Source organism: Aythya ferina, assembly GCF_964211825.1.
Source record: "Aythya ferina genome assembly, chromosome: 12".
NCBI lineage: Eukaryota > Metazoa > Chordata > Aves > Anseriformes > Anatidae > Aythya > Aythya ferina.
Window position 1 is genome coordinate 3,661,129 of NC_140308.1, and position 13,946 is coordinate 3,675,074.

The window sequence follows — 13,946 nt, forward strand, 5'->3', positions numbered from 1 at the left end:
TTTGCAGGCTGTTTCTTTTAAAGAAATAGCCAATGTGCGTTCCTCTTGGATTACAAATTAAAATATCTTCTGAGAATAAAAAAAAAAAAAAAAAAAAAAAGGTGTTATTTTCTCTCGGATATGCTGTGTAGGAGTATAATAGGAGCACAATTACCTTAAATCACACATGGACCATAAAGGAAACAGATGCTTATTTCTTTTAGAGATTAGACAATCTTGCACACTGCCCAATAGAAAACAAAGTAGAAAAGAGAAAGCAGGCAATATATCTCATAAGCATCAAGTAAATGAGAACATTGCTCAGGAAATAAGTAGATTTTATGACCGGTGGGGAAAAAAAACCACAACACACAAAGAAAAGCTTTTTTTTTATTTTTCCCTTTAGTGAAGACTATAGTAAGATTTCATTCATTTTCAAATTTCCAGCCTCTAGCAATTGTATCTTGGCCAGCTACACCTTTTAGTTCTTCCTGGTGTTTTGAAAGAAGAGAAAATAAATTTTTATTTTTTTTTTCCCCCTGAAACTACACCCAGCATTTACCACCACAACAACCAACAGTCATCCCTGAGCTTGCCATTCAAGGTCTTCTGAGTTCAGGCTTTCTCAAGGCTGCTTCATCTCCTAGCACGGACTTCAAAGCTTAAACACCTCTGAGGACCAGGGGCAGCTCCCCAGACTGGAGCAGTTCCAAAAGTAACATTTTTTGCTTTCGGCCTTGACCGCCTGTACTAAAACCAGCTTAGGAGAGGCGGGAACCTTAAAGCATCCTCCTGGCCTCTGCTTAGCAGAGATTTTCTGGTTCATTAAAGCCTTGATACATTAATGGCCTGTGTGCGATTTCAGAGACTGGTGCGCTGATCTCCTGCCGTTCGGGCCTGGAGCTTGTTAGTGTAATTTTCTAAAGATTAGCAAGCATTGATTCCACTGGGAAGCCTTGGGGAAATGCTGTTAATCTCCCCTGACCGCTGCAGCAGTGCGTGTTTGTGGAGGGTGCCTGCTGGCACCGTCCTCGCTGCTGCAGGGGAGGCGTGATTCTTAAGGAAAGTTTTTCCTTCAGAAAACTGCATCAATTCCAACTGAGTCATTAGGTAATGGGAGCTTCATTGAGTCAGACACTTCATTTTGCCTCTCCCGGGTTGTCTGAGCCCTGGAGGCCCTTTGCAGAAGATAGATACTGACTTGATTCTGGCTTCAGTTTCCCTAGCTAACTCCTATTAACCCCAACAAGCTCAGACAGGTATGAATTAGGTGGAATTTTACTCAGTGGAAGGACAGCATATATATTTTAACACAGACAAGTTGTGTGTTATTACACAGTGAAAAAAGAAAACCAGCCTGGATAATTCAATTTCCTAGCACGAAGGTAGAAAGTACTACAGTTAAATAGAGGAGGTAATTCAATTTTCTGGTTACAAAACAACATTCTTGGTAGAATTAATGAATGAATACTGAGTTCTGGGCCAGTGTTTACAAATCAAATCTCACAGTATACATATGTGTAGGGTGTTCTGCTACACAAAGAGGATAATAAAGTGCCTAAATCTATATCAAAGCCCCTAAAGGTGCATCTTGGATGCTGGTTTATATATTTTAATAGCTGTTTATCAATTCTATATGAACCATGGAGAAAGGGATGTAAATGCTGCCTTTCAGTATCCTTTTCCCAATGCAGAATGATCGTCCCTGATTTAGTTTTACGTTGGTGCAAAGCTCAACCTTATCCCATGAAATGTGTCATCAGTTGTACGTCAGCCATCTCCCAAACAAGGAAACCGGGAAACCTAGAAAGAGAAAAGCAGAGTGGATGAGGAAGGACAAATTGTTTAGATCATCCAGGCATTGTTTTCATATCTAGCTAAACTGAGGAAATAGATTTGTTGGTCCTGACAAAAAAGTCCTTTGTACATTGTAGGAGAAAGAGACCCTGGGGAATGGAGAACAATAGGCTTCCCATGACACAGGGCCCGATTACCTTCAGGAAGCGCATGTGGATTGCTCAGGGTGATTGAATTCCAGTATTGCTTTTTCAGGATCAAGTAATTATATTACAGACTCTATCATGGTCCCTTAAATGGCCACAATCTCTTTTAGTGCAGTAATGAAATAATCACTGCTTAAAATAATGATTTTATTTTATTTTTTAATGGGCTTAGCAGCCAGTGCTAGAGCAGTTTCCTGTTGGACAGTGCAGACAGCTACGTGGATGTGGTGTAGCCTCCAGCCTTCCTGCGAGCAGTGGGGTGTGGATCTGCCCCTTCAGCTCCCATGTTCCATAACTACAATTAGCCATGCTGGGATCCAGCCGCAAGGACTTTGTGGCAATGGGGCAGCTCAGCACCTTCCCCACCATTCATGGTGGCAGTGAAATGGATGCTGACCGATGGCTGCAGACAGACGTGTGAGAAGGAAGCAAGGGCACAGCTCTGGGTTCCCCTTTGCGGCAGCAGCCTCATGGATTTTGGCCATTGAGAGATGAAGGAGCTGTAACTGGCACAAAACTTTGGGCAGTGAGACCAGACATCACTGGCACAGTAACTTCTGGGAGGTTTTCCTTTCCTGCCGTCAGTGCTAGAACCAAATGAAAACTTTGCACTGCTTACTGTGGGGATCCCTAGATAATGTGTACGTGGTCCTTCGATGCTGAGCTACCAAAGACACAAACAGCTCCTGCACAGAAACCTGGTTTTTCAATAAAAGTGATGAATTCCAGAGATCACAAAAGCTAGAAAACTGTCAGCAGAGAGCTTGTGGCTCAGGGAAAGATAAAGCAGCCCCAGGAGCACCTCTCCCAGCAAGGCCCTGCCGTGACCCCTCTGCTGAGGGATCACTGCAGAAGAGCAGTATCCTGCTGCATGACCTGGCAGGTCACCGAGAGCAATGGCAGAGAAATTTGGCGATGAAAAAGGGCTCCTCAGGTTTTTAAGATGTGTGAATCAAAACTATGGGAGTAGTTTACAAAAGATGCTTTGCTAAAAAGAAAGCTCAAATTGCCGGAAATTCCACCATTGCTCCCTAGCAATATATCTCAACCTAATGACATTTTTTTTTTTTCTGATTTTGTGCAAAAAAATCTTTGTGAGTCTTGCAACCCGAGTGTCTGCCCAGTTCTTCTGTGAGAACAGAGACAGGATCCATACATAAATCATTCCTCCTTTTCAAACTTGTCCTTTTGCTAGGGTGGATTAAAATCTCCACTTTATTTACAAACATCAGCTTACTGAATAAACTATTGAGGGCTGTAACTGTTGATCTATGCTAAGGCCATCTGAAACATCAAAGCAAAGGGTATTTATGGGGAAGGGTTGATAAACCATGGCAACTTGCCTCTCTTCCTTCCTAGCTAGGTACAGCAGCGATGGCTCAATCAGTTCGGCTTCTGTGAGCATGTTTTAGAAGTATGGTTTGCAACTTTTATGGGCTGAAGATTAAATACCAAATGCAGTCTCGATGGCAGCAAGCACAAATCTTCCGAATTCCTCAGCACTACAGTGCCATTTGCTTCTATGCAGTGAATAAATATGGAAGTAGCAGACACGGGAGATGACGGGGAGGTTAGACGTGGGCTTTGAAGCATCGGGGGTGGATCGATGTTGAAAGCACTGTGTTAGCTCAGCCCTCTGGGCTGTTTTACTTCAGCAATTAAAGCCACTGGTGCAAGAAGTCAAAATGGCTTTGTCAATGTCATCAAAATGATAGAAAATTCCTGCTTGCTCCTAACTTTATGTTAGCAAAGAAATCCCTTTATTCCCTCTGTCCTGGGAGACAGATCAAATCAAAGCTATCAGTTACTTAGATTCTCATCAGAAACCATAAATAGCCACCCAGTTTATTCAGAGGAAATGCATTTTGAAAAAAAATAAATAAAAAAATAATGTTTCAAAAAGGCTATAAAACAGTGCAAAAGGAGAGGAAAAATAACCAGTTTCTTCTTGCTCCCAGTCCCTTCCTAATATTTAACCTGAACATTTGCTATTTAACATAAAGAATTCCCACAAAATGGGAAGGTTCCCACTGCTGAGAGAGAATGGGCACAGTCCAGAAGAATACCTTTGAGGGTGGTTTCCTTCTGAGTCTGGCTGCTGACCTCAGAAAACGTTTTCCAGCTGTGAATGACATTCATATGTAGCTTGTGGGACATGCTTGGCTAAACAGACCAACCCAGAGCAATAAAGACCTTTTTGTAAAACTGTACCAGGACATCAATTTCACCAGGCATGACAGACTTTCAGCTTTGTCTTGCAATCAGGAGAAAGTGTGGCCTAATTAGTTAACAATCACATTCTTGTGGTATTGACCACTGGATGATAATATTAGATGGTCTCTCTAGTCTTCTTCCTTGCCACACAGGCAAATATTCTGCCACAAACAATATCCTATGACTTTCCACTAGCTATCCTCTTGCTTTGTGTGTTGAAGGACTCCTAATGACTTTATGTCTCCCTCATACCCAAACACCAAAGGGCCTCCACCTGTTTATGTGAAGTGCTGCAGACATTTTTGACTTTTCCAAAGCAGTCCAAAGGAAAAAAAAAAAAATCAAATTAGTAATCTTCAAGTGAATATCACTTAAAAGTGTATAAAAACAGAGCACTTTGTTTGAAGAAGGTTTTAGACATATGCTTAATTTTAAGTGGGTAAATCCCAGAGAAGGAGGATTGCTGCTCAGACTACCCATACGCTTAAAATTACACAAGGGCTATAGGGTTTTTCTGGTTTGGGACCCTGGACCATAAACCGCACAAAGGAGATCTGCCAGACTTCAGATGAACCACAAGGGTGAATTTAATCTCCTCAGAAATGTGCGGCTGGCTTGATACAGATTTTCTGGTGCACAGATCAAAGAAGGAGTTGTACGCTGGGCTAGCGTGTGTCTCCACATGTGAAATAGGTGACAAAAAATGGAACAAATGTAAGAAAACAAGGAATGGGGCCTCAGTCTCGGTAAGATTGCTTATATTTAGTTAAGAGACTCTTGTGTGTTGGCTAGTAGCAAGGACTGGGGAAGGCAGGGGTTTTGTTGCTGCCTTGTGACTGCTTCAGACAACCGCCAAATAACTACTCTAAGTAGTTTGCTGCCTGCTTCCTTCACCTCCTTTGAAAAAGAAATAGACTCTTTCAGCCCCCTGGGAGAAGTGGTTAGGCAGAAGTGATTCCAGATGAGAGAGGATGGGGTGGCTTTTGTATTCACAACATCCGTATAACACATATGGCAGCGGATGATCCAGAGAGAATTAGGTGACAAGTTGTGTGGCTCTCCGAGGTCACTGCTGAAATCAAAGGGTAAAGAAAAGAGCTGGCTTTGAGGTTTCTGATCCATCTGGAGCATCTCTGCTGTAGGCACATGGCATGCTGCATGACTCCTTGCATAAAGGAGCCACAGAGACGTCTTGGTAGCACAGAGAGCATGGCCCAGCCAGACAGATATTTCCATCAGCCTGCCTTCTTGTCCCGGAGGACAGATGATATAACTCTGTGCCTTCTCAGGCTGCTGGATCTGGGGAATAAAGTAACGGTGTTTGTGGGAGAATTTAAGTGGCAGGATAGAAGTGTGCTCAGAGCAAGGGTCTGAAAATTTGGTATTTTTGTGAGCTGTCATAAACCAGGATTCTGTATCCTTCCCCAGACAGGTGTTTGACAGCAATCAATAACTAGAAAAATGAAGCGAATTGTTAGCAGCAGGATTTAATATCTCCTCAATATGGTACTTTGTTTTATTTCCTTGTCTGGCTGTCATCTGCTGGAACAAGATCTGGGAGAAGTGAAACAAAGTCCAATTTTTGTTGCATCTTCCACAGTAGGAGAAAATCTGTTTTACACCTTGGGAGAAGACTGCATTCCTCCATAGAATAACTGCTCTACTTGTCCCCCATCCCCATATTCCTGAAAACCTCTAAAAGGTTAAACATAGTTCTGCTTTGACCTGGAAAATGAGAGATGTCTAACGTATTTTTACGGATTAACTTTTCCAGGGTGCATTATTTAACTCATTACTTCGGTGCTCAGCTGAACTGTCAGATTTGGTCTCTGTTGTGACACTTGCAATAATCTCCAATTAGACACAACAGATTACGCTGGGAAGCCAGACGTAAATCAGGCAGTGCCGAGCTAAATGGGCAGGCTGAACACAACATATGCTCAAGGGTGCCCCGCCACTCTGCATGACTAGACATGACGAGATTTGCGGGGAGGTATGCGATGTGGGCCAGCAGCAAAGGGAAGGTGCTGAGCTCTTGGCACACTTGCCTCGCAATGCGAGGAGACATTGGGCAAATTCCTCGGCTTTGCACAAAGGCAGGGCTGTCTGAAGGGCAAACACCAGCTTTCCGCTGACTCCGAGGACCACAGCCGCCTCCTTCTGCACAGCCACAACAATTTCCTTGCATCGGTGAGATAATGCCATTATCAGAGTTACTGAACAGCAACAAGTGCCTCAGCAGCATTTGGTTGTTCAAAGCCGGATCTCAGAGACGGTCGCTCCATGTGAATTATTCTGCATATTATGGGATTTCAAAGCAGTGCTTATTTTAGGGAGGGGTGATGCATCCATAGTCAAAGCTGGTTTGCAGGACCTTTGCAGGACCTTTTTGTTCTGAGTCTTTAATAGGACAATCCCCATTTAATCCTAGAATCTGCTGTAATTTTCAGATCACCAGATGAGATGGTTAATGCTGAGACTTGTAGGACAACTACAGTTTTTTTGTTGCTGTAATTTTATCTTAAACACTCACCTAAGATGTCATGGATGTTTCCTTTACAAACTCTCCCCTCCCTCCACCGGGAAAACATGTGTTTAGTAAATAGCTCTGATGACATGAGGCACTTTTTATTGTTTGAGTTAAATGAATGTAATAGACTTAATTAGTTACACATTTCCCTAGCAGGAAATGGGAAGCCATTAAAACTACTGCACTAAAATATCCCTCAATTATTGCTTCTTATAGCACATGATTTCAATTTTACTCATCGGTCCTTCTGTTGGGTGGGTTCAGAAGAGGTGCTCTAAGAGCAGCAGGGGCACATGAAGGGTGCAGGGGCACACCAAGTGGTGGGGCTGAGAGGTGGAAGCAGGGCATCCATGGGATGGTAACATCTCTTCTGTCTCTCACTGGGGCCTCTCTATTGCGAACGCCCTGTGCTGGTTCCCCAGTGAGCCCCAGTTGCACCAGGTATCCTCTTCATATCCTCTCCATAACAACAACAAGCAAAGAAATAGAAAAAGCACAGGAAAAGAGGATGAGCAGACGGAAAGCCTTTTAATTTGAGTGAGTTCAAAGTGATATGCTCAGAGGATAACAAGTATGATATACTGCTCATATCAGTTCAGGGCCATGTTGAAATAAGCTGAGCCATTTAATTAATGAACGTACTGAAAACAAGGAATATAGAGATAAATATCACTGAGAGGTGCAATTATTTTGACAGATGCTGCAAATAAGGTTCTGTAATTCCTCATGGAAGGATCGTATGCTGTTTGCTTTCACAACTCAGCTTTGGATTTTGCTCTCTGCCCTGGAGAGGAGCAGGCAGAAAATCTGCCATTACGTATTTAAGATCTTGTACATGTGGCCTGTATACCAAAGTGTGTGATGAAAACAATACCTCTCCACAGCACATCATCTTTCTTTCATCTCGTTCTCTTCCTCACCTATCAATATTCATATAGATTACATGAGAAAAAACATTTGGGTGAGACACAACTGGAAAATAATTTCCTAATGAGCCCAGATTGTGATGGATTTTTTTTCCCCTGGCATTTGTGGAACAGTTTTGGATGTTCCTGATCTTTGTGTTGCTGCTTTGGCTGTGCTGGAGGATGCCACTTCATGTTCCAAGCACTGAGATCAGGAGGGGCACCTCCATGTGCATGTGGTTGGCAGGTTTTTAGGACAGGAGGCAAGGATATGCTTTTTCAGGATATTTAATTCACCTCTTTGCTAGTGTAAGATACTGCACAGCTGGCCGCAGTCTTTGCTACTAGCTTCTTTGTAAACATCATCTGTACTGGCAGTCTTAGCAATTAATTAAGATCTAAGGGGAAAAGGGGAACATAAACTTGCTATATATTTCAAAAGGAGAATGTTTTGGTTTCTTGTCCCCTTCTTCCAGTGGTAGACACTTGATCTAAGCATCACTACCTCCAGCTAGGCCCTACAGCTTGGCAATTTAATCTTCAAAGACATCAGATTTAAATATTTAGAAGTTTCTGATACATTACCGATCTCTATCCCAAGCTTCCCAGGTGGCAGATCCATGCATTTTACCACACGACAAGTCAGACACATTGCACTGGATAACAGCATCTCTGTGGGGTCAAGGCACATCATGCTGGTGCTCAGGAGCATGCCAGAAAGCCTGGGCTCTGCCCCTGGAACAGCTCTGTGTGTCTGTACTGCTGCTGCTGTGGTAGCAGCTGGATTGAAATCCTTTAACTCTGTCACTGAAGATTGAGAACAGCACATCTGGAGAATCAAACTCTTCCTCAAAACAATTATGCATGATTTATAGCATAGCTAACTATTCATACCTTTCTTAAGACAAAATATATATTTTTATCTTTGTTAGAGTATCCCAGATTGTTACACAAAGTTCATAATAAATCCTTACATTCTCTGAAATCCACCTGCTCTGAGATTCTAGATATAAATTCCAAAAGCAGGCTTGCTTTGTCCAAACGTACGTTGTGTTCTGCAGTGGGGACCTAGAAGTCAGGGGTGAAACTTTTTGGAGAAATCTGCCACTTGGGGATGAATAGGATGAATATAGAGGGAAGTATTCTATCTGAGTGAGGTCTGATTTTGTTTGGAAATGAAATCTCTTTGTACAAGCTCTTTGCGGTTTAGCAGCTGTGGTTAAACCTGTTGTGAACACAAACGGCATTATCACCTGTTTGAGTAAGGTACTGAAAGCTACAAACTCACATTTTCTAATTTCAGAAACCTGTTTACATTCTTATTTGATAGCATCCTGTCTTTTCTGATGCTTCATTTCTTCCATTTCCAGTTACAATTGACTCTTCCATTACTTCAGTCATATCAAATATTGCAAAGGATGAATTACACAGAAATAGATGTTTGGCACTTTGTTAATACTACTCAGCAGTAACAATACAAAAAGCATTCTAAAGACTCTAAAAGCCACTCAGAAAAATAGATAAGACTCATTTAATTTATTTTTGTCATGCTGTTAGTGTCATCTTCAAATGTCATAGCATTTTCTCTTCTTTAAAAGCCAATTGAGAATCTGACTGCAATTCTTTTAGCCATTTTGCTACAACTGTTGATTTAACTTGAAAGGATGAGTGTTTTTATTCCACAGAAAATGTCACAATAGAAACAATCTTGCTCTAAAATTCAACATCCCCCACCTTTTGAAAGCATGGCTCGGCACTGAAAACTGGAACTAGTTTGGGGTTTCTAACCCACCTTACAATATGACTTTGTCTAGACATTTAAGAGAGTCTTAGTAATTTATTAAGAATCCAACTGTCCAAATAAAAAAGTTTTTTTTTTCTTCCTTTTTTTTTTTTTCAATGAAGACACTGCAATGTTCATGCATATGATTTTTGTTTGTTTGTTTGTTTGTTTGTTTGTTTTTAATAGGAGGAAGATTCACAGATTAAGGAGCTATCTGAGAACTCCTGCTTCCAAATGGTCATTGATAAATAAAGTCCCATGCTATGGAGTCCGGGTCCTCAGCAACATCAGGGGCCATAGCCACAACTCAGCTCTGCAGATTGATTCTTGTTTTGCTATGCTACTTCCTAGCTTAGATATTACGAGGTACCTGGGATAACATCTATTTTTCTGCCTTTTACAGCATTGATTAATGTCAGCGAAAAGCTTTCCACTGACTTTAACATTCCATTGACAATCTTTGATTCAGATTTGCCTCCAGAGACATGAACCACATGTTCTACAGAAGAAAAAGGGATAGAATAAAAGCAGTGGGATTTTAAAATTTTTATCCCATACTGGCTCTTCTACATGTATAACATAATATTGATCTACTGCCATTTTTTTCCACTGAGCATCCATCTAAGAATAGAAGGCACTACAGTGGTATTAAGAGACCTCTTTAACATTGGCCGAATATACTAACTGCTTAAGATGAAGAACTTTCTCACAGCAACTCATACGGTCTCTCCTACATTAAAAGAAACATCTATCCATATTTCAATGACAGCTAGAAGGAGCACAGCTGTAGGAGTTACTGCTACTGCATTACCACAATATCATAAAAAACTACTTAGGATAAATTTCTACAACAGCCATTACCCATCCTCACAAAGCCGTCACACTGCAGCTGAAAGGAGAGGACTGTTTTTCTGATGCCCATGCAGTGATGTTCCACAGTTGAGTGTTTCAGACATTTTCATGTTAGGCAATCTTTCTTTATAGACAAACAGTAGGCAAAAATGAAAGGAAATTTTGGGATAGGTTTGTTAGTAGCCATACTAAGCACTACAGGTTAAGTGCACGCATATCCCTTCAGCTGATGATGTGAACAACCACTCAGCTATATTTAAATGATAACTTGAAAAACAAACAAAACAAAACAACACTAACCACAGGGAAAGGAAGCATTTTAGAAAGAGCTTGTAGGCACCAAAATATTTACTAAGTCTCAGATGAATCTCCTAGCATCACTAGGGAAATACCCTCTTATGAGTTCCTTGGAACTGGTGGGGACTTTCCAAGAATATTCTTAAAGTTTGTCCTAGACCAGCAATTCTGATCTTCAAACAATTTTTTTTTGGCTTCCCCCAGGTTCCCTCATTGCCCTAGACAGCCAGCAAGGAGACCCTGCCTGAGAGACCTTCATCTCTGAACACAATGTGGGAACAGCTGATAAAGACACATTGAAACTTGCATACAGAAAAAAAGAAAAAAAAGTCAATCACGCTGTGGTGCTGTGAAAGAGACCTAATTATAATCCTTTTTCATCTTCAATTAACCTTACAGACAAAACAAGAAGGCATCTAGTCCAAAAGTGCTGATGAAAGAGAAAGGCTAAACACAGACAGAAAAATCTCCACTGCCGCAGTGCTACTGTAAGCAAAACGGAAAATCAGGAACTCAAATTTGAGATTCCCTGTATCTGCCCTGTTAGCTTGACAGATCGTGTGAGTAGTCACTAATGCGAAACTCAGTTTATAACAGGCATTTGGGCAAACTTTTGTTGACCCACACTGCAGTTTTAAAGCAAACTTTTAGCAGCTTAGGGGAGAGAGACATAAAAGGAAGAAAATACATTTCTTTAGATGCTGAGCATCCAGAGAAGTTACGTTTGCAATAAAGTGCAGAAATAAACTACTTGTAGATACTGCCCTCATGCTGCCTTCTAATTGAACTACATAGATCAACGAGTGCAATAGGGAAGAGAAAAACAACTTGGTGAAGAATTTAAATGAGATGTTGGAAGGAATTGGGAAAGTCATAGTCCAGCCAGGATGCAGTTGTAAATACCACAGGTAATAGACTTCCATATATGTTGTTTGCAGCAACTCTTGCAGACTCCTGTGCAGAGCATCCCCCTCAAGCCAGGCTCCATGTTCTTTACTCCTTTCTCATATGTTAGGGATGTTGTTGCAGATCCTTCTTGTGTGAGCCCCCACTCCTGTCATAACCTCCATACACGTGGATAACACCTACACATAACTCCAGCTAGGGTCACCTGGGATGTTTTGTATAAGACAGTCAGCTCTTTGGAGGTAAAGCCCTTACAATACACTCTGGGGTCTGAGAAAGGAATTCTGTAAAGCCAGGATCTCCCAATGGCTCTGTAATGGGGTCTTTGTCCTCGCAACTCCTTCCCAAGGTACCAGAGATTGCCTGACACCCCCTTTACCTCTGCCAGCTTTTATATGAATCATTGAGCCCTTCTCATTTGGGACTGATATTTCATCTCATTAAATGCAAATATATACTCCTAAAAGAGTCTGTCTGCAGAGAAGTCTGGCTAGCCTCAAGAATAAATCATCTGGCCACAGGCAGGCACTTCTGGAGGTTTTACCACAGAGAAAGGAAAGCACTATGTTATGTTTTCTAATAAACGATTCGCTGCTATGACAAACTTTGTTAGTCTCAAGCTCTGCTCCTACTCCCTGCCTCATTCCACCTCACTTGGCTGTTCCATTCAAGGGCTCCTTCTGCTTCTCACATGGCAACATGGCTAAAAACAAATGGCCACTTCATCTGCCCAGTGCCAGCAGGTCTGAGCTCTAAATACAGACCCCAGATAATAAATAACTATAATTATTATTCTCAGAGGAGTCCAAAACCCAAAAAGCAAAATTTGAGTTCCACTAAAGTCAGAGGGAGTTTTGCCAGAAACTTCAGTGCTGGCAGGATTTCATCCAACATTTCTTTCACATTAGATTTAATTAGAGGTCGATAATGAGGCACTCTTAAAATTCTCCACATCTGGGGAAAGAAAACCATGATTAGATTAGAGTGTACAGTTATAATTCACAAATTGGATTGTTAGAACTAGTTCTCCTCTGCTTTTTTTCCCCTTCTTTGCCAGGAATAACACAATTAAACTCAGCGTCTCCACACGTAATCCAGTCAGGAATGACTGAAGTATGGTGGTGTTGAAGAAACCTGTTGCAGACTACTGAAATGGAGGCCTGATTTAGGGTTCACATTTGAGATTAGATGAAAGTTAGATTGCTTCGCATATGGTGCTTTACAGAAGATTACAAATTAACCACCAGTCATCCAAGAAGATACCTTCAGATGGAAAAGAAATCAAGAGGAAATTAGAGGAAGAGTAAACACCCCTTTTCTTCTATCAGGTTAATGATCACAGATTTTTCTTGCCAACATTGTCCCTAGCTCAAACAAACGAGGTTGTGTTCCTGGGAAACAGGAAACACCATTCAGAAAATCAGCTGTGAGCATGCCAGAAATGAAGAGTCTCTGGTTTTACCACAGGATCCCCAGAAGCCAAGGTGGGGACACAAGCCCTGCATTGCCATGTCCCACACTGCCTGCTCACTCCACATCATGGGCTGGCTTAGTCCTAATGGTGAGACTAATTCAGCTTCATATTCATAAACCACAACATTTAATTCCCATTTGTCTTCTAGGTCTTTCATCTGAGGACCCATAAGTATTATGAACTGCATAGAGGAGAGCATTTCTTATATTTATTACATTGAGCAGCAATAAAAGGTATGAATAAACATCCAGAAGTAGATGTTGTATTGGGGTCACGGTAGGGGTTCTTCCAGATAAGGGATTCTGGTGCAAATCTACCCACTGGCTTTGCAGATCCATGCAGGAATGTCCAAGTACTAGGAAGGAATAAATTACAATAGAGAAGGGTAATATGATACAAAAGATGCTAATGGGAGATGCTGATACAAAAGATGCTAATGGGAGATGCATGATGAAAGGGTATCCTATGTTCAGAAAAGAGGGAAAATGGGGTGCTTTAGAGGAGGTTCAGAAATCAGGAATGTAATTTTCATATTTCTTGGAAAGATAATATAAACAAAACAGGTGTATTTATATTTCAGTATTCCATAGCAAGATTTTTGTTTGATTTCCTAAACAAGTATTTTCTTGTTCATGTTAAACTCCTTCAGCATTCCAGGTCAGAAAAAAAACACAGAGTGGAAGCTGGGGTTGACATAATGCTGCAACATAAAAACAAAGTCAGACACTAGTTGGAATAATGGCTGGAAATGTGGATTTCATTTCCATTTGCTTTCCTGAGTAAGAGCTCCCTGGCTTTTATTAACATTTGGAAGAAATCATGCTGACTCCAGCCCGATTAGAAGGGGAAGCCAGTAAATTTAACACGGATTATAGGATCACTGTCTGGATTAAACTGACCAGAGAATGGCTTCAACCTTCACTTTCAGAAAACACAATAGTTTCCATTTGTGAATGCAAACGAGTGAACGGTGTAGTTACAGCCATATCATTTTATCCATGAC

General features: G+C 41.3%; 1 long non-coding RNA gene across 1 annotated transcript in view; it reads right to left on the reverse strand.

Annotated features, from left to right (window-relative positions):
• Positions 1-1,241: 1,241 nt before the first annotated feature.
• The window catches only part of LOC311443353, a 48,724-nt gene continuing 36,019 nt past the window's right edge, over positions 1,242-13,946 (reverse strand). Inside the window, exon 4 of the long non-coding RNA XR_014697235.1 lies at positions 1,242-1,782. This is a non-coding gene — a long non-coding RNA (uncharacterized lncRNA). The remainder of the gene's footprint in view (positions 1,783-13,946) is intronic.